Source organism: Amblyomma americanum, chromosome 6, assembly GCF_052857255.1.
Source record: "Amblyomma americanum isolate KBUSLIRL-KWMA chromosome 6, ASM5285725v1, whole genome shotgun sequence".
In the NCBI taxonomy this organism is placed as follows: Eukaryota; Metazoa; Arthropoda; class Arachnida; order Ixodida; family Ixodidae; genus Amblyomma; species Amblyomma americanum.
In genome coordinates this window covers 108328273-108336045 of record NC_135502.1, presented here as the reverse complement: position 1 = coordinate 108336045, position 7773 = coordinate 108328273, and the positions used below count along the sequence as shown (strand labels likewise).

Below are 7773 nucleotides of genomic sequence, written 5' to 3'. Positions count from 1 at the left end.
TTCATGGCATGTCGTAGCCGCTAGAACTTCCAGCGCATAACACGTGCATTCTACTAACGCTGAATGTTTTGTCTCAACCCCTAGCGGCCATAGCGAGCTTCCTTAATTCCGAGCCCGTTTACCGCCGACTATGCCTTTGAGACGCTGCTTGCTGCCTGCTCAGGGTCCGGATGCTTGTCAGGGTGCGCCTCCACTTCTAACTGACGCCCTATTTCATCATTTTACGCACTAATGAAGGGAGCGTCGACCTCGTCCTAGTTTTTCTCAGCGCCTCTGAATCCATTTTTTCAGTGGATTTATCGAGGCTGTTATACCCGTTCATTTCGCTGGTCAAGAGAAGATTCTGCACGACCGTAATATCAACTTTGGACGCTTCTAGGCTCACGCTTTCTAAGGCGTAAGCCTTTCTTGGCTCATGAGTGGCGTGGACGGAAGTTTGTGGGCGGAAATATGTGGACAGAGGTTGTCCGCACGAACTGTAATTCGTAAGTTGTATGGCAAATAAATCAAGAATGTAAAAGTTGATTAAGCAACAGTTCATAGGCAACACATATGCAATGGAATAAAAATCAGAAAGGGAAAAAATAAAATAAAAGTAGACATAAATCAATAAAAGAACAAAAATAAAAAAGAAAACAAGAAAAAATGAAAATAAAAGGAACACAATAAAAATAAGAGATAAAATAAAAATAAAAATAGAGGGAGAAAGAGAGAACACGGAAAGGCATTGGGACATGAGCCGTTTGGACATGAGCCAGAGACTTAGGTAGTGCTCGTTGTGCCTTCGTATTCAAAACTTCAGTAGTAAAAAAAACGCGTAGGAAAAGAAAAAATACAGCCTTTCAGGAAAAAAAAACCAACCGCCTTGCCCCGGGTGAGGATCGAACTCACGACCTTCAGATTATGAGACTGACGCGCTGCCTACTGCGCTACCGAGGCGGATAGTCACTGTGCGTGATGTTCTGCTCTATAAACTATTGTACCCACAAGTTTGGCCACTTGGAACTTTGTGCTCTACAACTTTCACGGCAGCCTTCAATCCAGCCAACGCCCTGACGTCCCGTTCAACGCTTCAGTCACCGACGGTGCCGCAGGTCTTTTCGCTGTCCGATTGCATCCTGTGGCAGCTGTCTAACGTGTCGCTTTGAAGGACTTTACCACTGCTTCCTAACGCCACAACCCGTGGCTCACTGCGCCTGCTTTTGCAGCCTGCGAATAATTTCTTTCCAATGTCTGTGCTCTTACTCACCGAAGCTGCTGCTGATCGCCGATTTCGCCCGACTATCTGGTCGACCTCACGCGCTTTAAGTGTTGAAGACTCTTTCTGGCCTCCTTAGCTTGCTCTAGCAGGACTGGGTTTGTCCTCATCAGAAGCCGCTCTCTCTCTCTTTCTCTTTGATGCACATCAGCGCCACCACTTGACTAACTTTGGAACCGGTAGTAGCCTGTGCAATACATTCCCCATTGTCAAGTCTCTAACGGCTGGCTTGGCTTGTTAGGTTCTAGATGCAGCCATGCGCAGTCTTACTTTTGCGCTCCGTTGCGATTGCTCCTTCTCCTTCTCCTCCCTTTTGTCTTTTTGCCTATCTTGAATGGGGAACCATCATATCACCGGAATCTTTCTTTACCTGATTTAGTTGCAGCTTTCAGTAAATATTCTTCAGCTCAATTTCCAAGTCCTGACAGGTCAGTACCAAGACTGGTTCCCTCAAATGAGTGCCCTAACTACTGAGCCGCCGTGGTGAGTAGAATTGTGCCAGATGATGGATGGCTTGGGAAAGGAGCCTGTGCCTTCGAATCACCTCACTCTCAGCTTGAAGAGGCACTTCTAAAGGAAAAGTGCCACAATGGGCTTTACCACACAAGGCGGATTTTGCTCTCTAGCGCACAGATTTTCCATCGAAGGACAGGGCGCAAACTAGCCTCGCCCGGTCGACATGGGCGTGCCGCAGGGCTCTGTCCTATCACCATTTCTGTTTAATGTGGCCATGTCGGTGGTGCCGGCCTCCCTCCCCACGAGCGGGCGACACCATGTGTACATGTCCATATATGCAGACGACATAGCTCTGTGGTGCCGGGGACCACCGGGCGAGGCGTTCCGCGTGCGGGGGTGCCTTCAGGGAGCCCTGACCGCAATCGATGCCAGATTGCGCGGCCTTGGTCTGTCACTGAGCGCGGACAAATCGGTGGCCATGGCCTGCGTTTCGCGCTCGCGCGCGCACCTTGCGCCACTGTCACTGGACGGGACTCCGATTCCTTGGCGTAAATCGGTGCGGTACCTTGGCCTGGACATCGACTGGCGCCTTTCCTTCCGCCCCGCGGCGACCAAGGCCTGTCTGCAGATGAAGAGGATCACCGCCGCCGTGCACAAGCTCACCGCTCGAGGCCAGGGCATCTCCCAGCAAGCCGCGCTGCGTCTATACAATGCCGCAGCTTTGGGGGCGGTGCTCTATGCGCTGCCGCTCGTCACGGTGCGCAAGCCGTGCTGGAAGAAGCTCGAGCTTCAGCACCGCAAGTCCCTGCGCGTGTGCCTAGGCCTGCCCAAAAACTCGCAGTGCGCCGCAACGTTGGCCGAGGCAGGAGCGTGGCCCCTTGAGCTCCAAGCAGCGCGCAGGGCACTGAATCACATCGACCGGCTTCACCGCGCACCGGACGGCGGCTCGCTGCTGCAGCGTATGCGCTCGCACCCGCGCTCACGAATGGGCGCGGCGCTGCTCGAGTATGAGCAATTGACCCAAGGCCCACCCCCCTACGGCTCCTGCGCGCCCTGGCCTGCTGCCTCGGAGGTACAGCGAGAGATCGTCGGCATCGCGGGGAAAGCGGAGCACACCCCTCTGCGCTGTGCAGCAGCTGGCCAGAGCCGTCATACACGAGGAGCTCCAGGACCATCTCCTCGTGTACACCGACGGCTCAGTGGCCCGCGACAGCTGCTCCCTTGCTGCGGCGGCCACCATCCCCGCCCTGCGACTGCACAGCCAGCAACACGCAACCTTCCTGGGCTCCTCCACCACGGCGGAGTTGATGGGGATCCGGCTCGGGCTGGACCTGCTGCTCACCCTCGGCCCTCCGCCGCCCAGGAGTGCTCTGCTGTGCGACTCCCGCGCCGCCCTCAGCCGCCTGCAATCTAACGGCCGCGGTACCCCACTAGTGCGGGAAATTCGCTCGCGCATCGAGCGCCTCGCGCAGAGAGGCTGTGCCGTGCGTGCACAGTGGGTGCCCGGTCACTGCGGCATCGCCGGCAACGAAGAAGCTGACGACCTCGCGACCGCTGCACACCAACTACCTGCCAGCGATCTGCCCCTTGCGCTGGAGGACGTGCGTGCGGTCATTCACGACCATCTCCGAAAGCAGCACCCCGACCCACGCATCGCGGGAGGTGAGCGCATCGACAGTGTCACCGGCTGTCGCGCACTTACACGGTCGCAACGTGCAATGATCCTCCGCGCGCGCATCGGCTGCGTGTGGCCCGGGGAACGACGGGTGCGTCACGGAATCGCGACGAGTGATGTGTGTGACGGATGCGGTGCAGTGGAAACACTAGAACATCTGCTCCTTCGCTGCTCCGCGTTCGCCGATGCTCGTCGCGATATGCTCGCGGCCTATAGGGCGCAGGGCATACTACCAGACTCCATCAGGACGCTATTGTGGCCGCAGGGCAGTGCGCGCACTCGTGAGCGAACTTTGGTGAGCCTCTGTGCATTCCTCGAACACTCGGGCTTGACGTCCCGTCTGTTCTCCGTCAGGTAGTTACACGCAGTGACCGAACGCTCCGCGAGTTCTACCTTGAACGATTAATAACTGGACGCCCCACTCGAGTTGTAACCTACACAGTGCTGTGCGCGTGTGTGATTTAATTTCTCTAAACTGAACTAATTACGCGCACAACCTGGACACATTACTTATTGTGTAAATAGTTTGTACATATTACTTCTCCCCCTGTCCTCTACTCCTGTCCCCTCACCTCTTTCATTTCATTTCTCCATTCTGCCTGCTGTCCTTTATTTCCGCTGCCCCAGCTCAGGTGCTTCAGTATCGATGGCAAATGCCGGGGCTAGCAAAAATCTTTTCCTTCCTTTTTACTATTATTTTTAATAAAACCACTACCACCACCACCCCTGTCTCTATACCCGCCGCGGTGGCTCAGTGGTTAGGGCGCTCGGCTACTGATCCGGAGTTCCCGGGTTCGAACACGACCGCGGCGGCCGCGTTTTGATGAAGGCAAAACGCTAAGGCGACCGTATGCTGTGTGATGTCAGTGCGCATTAAAGATAATAATAACAATAATAATTGGTTTTGGGGGAAAGGAAATGGCGCAGTATCTGTCTCATATATCGTTGGACACCTGAACCGCGCCTTCAAGGAAGGGATAAAGCAGGAAGTGAATAATTATAATTAGTTTTTTGGGGAAAGGAAATGGCGCAGTATCTGTCTCATATATCGTTGGACACCTGAACCGCGCCGTAAGGGAAGGGATAAAGGAGGGAGTGAAAGAAGAAAGGAATAGGTGCCGTAGTGGAGGGCTCCGGAATAATTTCGACCACCTGGGGATCTTTACCGTGCACTGACATCGCACAGCACACGGGCGCCTTAGCGTTTTTCCTCCATAAAAACGCAGCCGCCACGGTCGGGTTCGAACCCGGGAACTCCGGATCAGTAGTCGAGCGCCTTAACCACTGAGCCACCGCGGCGGGTGTGAAAGAAGAATGGAAGAAGAGGTGCCGTAGTGGAGGGCTCCGGAATAATTTCGACCACCTGGGGATCTTTAACGTGCACTGACATCGCACAGCACACGGGCGTCTTAGCGTTTTCCCTCCATAAAAACGCAGCCGCCGCGGTCGGGTTCGAACCCGGGAACTCCGGATCAGTAGTCGAGCACCCTAACCACTGAGCTACCGCGGCGGGTCCCGTGAAAGACGCATAATGAAAATTGCGATTAACCCGAAATGATAAATAGCAGTCACAATGGAAACCAAGTGGAACCAGCTAGCTCTCTTCTTCCGCGTTACAACTATTGTGCACGCACCATATATTTTCTAAGGCAATAGCAATTGGAAGGCCATGAAGGCGAAAATTGTCAGTCGGCATCAGCGTCTGCACGCCGCGGTGGATTAGTGGTTGGGGCGCTCTGCTACCGATAAGGAGTTCCCGGGTTTGATCCCGACTGCGGCGGCTGCGTTTCTATGGAGGCAAACGCTAAGGCGCCCGTGTGCTGTGCGATGTCAGTGCACGTTAAAGATCCCCAGGTGGCCGAAAGTATTCCGGAGCCCTCCACTACGGCACCTCTTTCTTCTTTCACTCCCTCCTTTATCTCTTCTCTTATGGCGTGGTCCAGGTTTCCGCCGTAATGTGAGACAGATACTGCGCCATTTCCTATCCCCAAAAACCAATTATTATTATCATCAGCGTCTGCGCGAACCCTTCGCCCGCTATAGGTCGTATTTACGGGCATTTGCCTCTTTCCACCTGCCGTCTGCCAACAGTCTCTCTTTCCTCTTTTTCACTTGTAAGAGAGAGGAGTGGGACGCCAGAAGAATAATGACTCAGGAAAAACGAAAATAATTCGCAGGGCAGCACGCCTACGTGAAAAAGGTACAGCCTCGTGAAGATCTATTCGTGCTAGAGTGAGCCTTGTGGGAGCTATTCCTTCACGAGTTGCTGGGGAAGAGCAACACTGGTCTCACAAGCACCACGGGTGCCTGTATGTTAAAGAGTCACCTGTTTGTGCAGAAGATCATCGCTCAGCAGCTGCGCCACTGCACCGGTAGTGGCATGAAGAATCGCCGCGGTCAACAACGGCACATTTTGCGTAGCAGCGTAGTCGCAATTGGAATAGAATCAGAATTTGAGTAGATTGAGCAGTGAAAGAGAACGAACTTGGATTTGGAATGGAATCATAATGGGAATAGTGTCAGAACTAGAATGGATTGCCGAGCGAAAGAATAACGCTATCGTGTTTCATCCGCACCAATCCAATTGATGACCTCTAAATTTTTTCTGCGATGGCGTTAATGCCCCGTTGTCCAGAAAATCCGGTGTCGCCTTTGTCGGCGTCGGCGTTCTGAGCGAAAGATCACAAGCATGACTCTGGCAGGTGGCGCCCAGAGAGCAACCTGGAAGGCAGGTCGGACACCTAGGTCACGTTACCTTGCGGCGTTATCACAATCTTCCTACCGTATAGTGAGCGAACTGCCCACCGTGGCAGGTGGCAGTTGAATTAAAGATTGGTCACTCGGTGAGAGCAACCTGGGCCGTACAAGTCCCACCGCTGGGAGCACCTGCCATCGCAGGGTACACCTGGCGCATCGCTTAACCGCTGCACCACAGTTCCAAGAGGGGTATGCGGAGTCGCAGGGTTCTTTGAGTGAAAAGTAGAGAATGACCTTCAGCACAAACGGGAATTAACCCATTACGCTATCGCGTCATTTCCCTTAAGGTTGAGCTTAAGTGTCCCCTCTAATATTTTTAATAGATTGTGCGCAGACAACTTTCCAACACATTAAAGAGCTGGCTGGCTGGCTAGAGCCCTCGTTGTTGTTGCTACTAGTGCCTGTGCCGCTTCGAATGTTACACGCAGCATGGCGACCAAAGGGCAACCTTTCTTAAATGTTTGCTGGATGCACTGTAGGCCAGTGGATCGATGGATGGAAGGCAGGCAGGAGCGTCTCCTTTGAAACGAGGTGATCCCACTTGGCACCGTGATCAGCTTTTTCCCCTTTATTTTTGTTTAACTGTGCTGAAACTTATTATTAAATTCGCCATTTTCTTTAAATAATGATTCCTACCCTTCTAACCTTATGTCACCTCGCAGCTTTTAAGCAACCAATCTTCCAATCGTTTTTTGCTAATTCCACTGCAGATTTATTTACATGACTACTGTTATCACTAAACCCTAACGCCTCAGGAAGAGTAACTGTGCCTGCATCGACATCGAGATGGATACCATCACATTTTAGTATGAGGTGTTCTATTGTTTCTACCGATTTACCACGCACAGCACATGTGTGATCTTCTTCGTTAAATTTCTTTTTATAGCTGTAGTACTGTACCCCGCCCAGCGCCCTCTTCCTAGGAACAGTGGTACAGCATTTTCGTTCAAAACTCTCAAGTTCGGGGCCCACTTTTTGAGTTTCCTCGGTCCACGAACAGCGACTGCCTACGCCCAGATATTTAATGAAGTGGCTGTCTTGTGTGTCGTCGGAAAGAAAGTGTTACATCGCTAGTTGCCTAAGCAGCCCCGTTATATCCGAAAAGACAACAAAGGTAAATTCTTCTGCGTAGTTGAGCAGGGCGTGGGGAAAAAAATATTGTATGAGGTACTGGGCTGCGTAGCGACTGCTCGAATTTAAGATTTTTTGTTCTTGAACGAAAGCTTATTTCTATTGAAATCTGCGTCAGTCTGACATTTAGAGACGCGGATATCAAAAGAAGCAGGTCGCAACTTATTACCTGGACCACCAGAATGCACAACAGCCAGTCAGAAATGTTGGTCGGTTTATATATAGGGCTTAACGTGAATGTACATTTTGATGATATTTATGATACTGGTGCCGAGGCCAAAAACTGTTTTAATGAAATAACGTGGTGACAGTCGACTGAAATGAACGCAATTGAGTTGAAAAAATGCTGGAAGTTGCAGCAGTTTTGTTAGCTTAGTTTAAGGCGTAAAAAAAGAAAAAAGCAGTACGACCCACGTGTCGTCAAAAATGGTTGGCGAACTTGTGCGAATATGATTATGTGCAAGTTCTTGTGAAGATTTTTTTGTTGTATTTTTTC

The 7773-nt window shown here is 51.8% G+C and overlaps 1 non-coding gene across 1 annotated transcript; it reads right to left on the bottom strand.

Moving 5' to 3' along the window:
- Positions 1-866: 866 nt before the first annotated feature.
- On the bottom strand, positions 867-939 carry TRNAM-CAU (transfer RNA methionine (anticodon CAU)). The gene has a single exon. It is a non-coding gene; the product is annotated as a tRNA-Met (tRNA).
- Between the last annotated feature and the right edge of the window lie 6834 nt (positions 940-7773).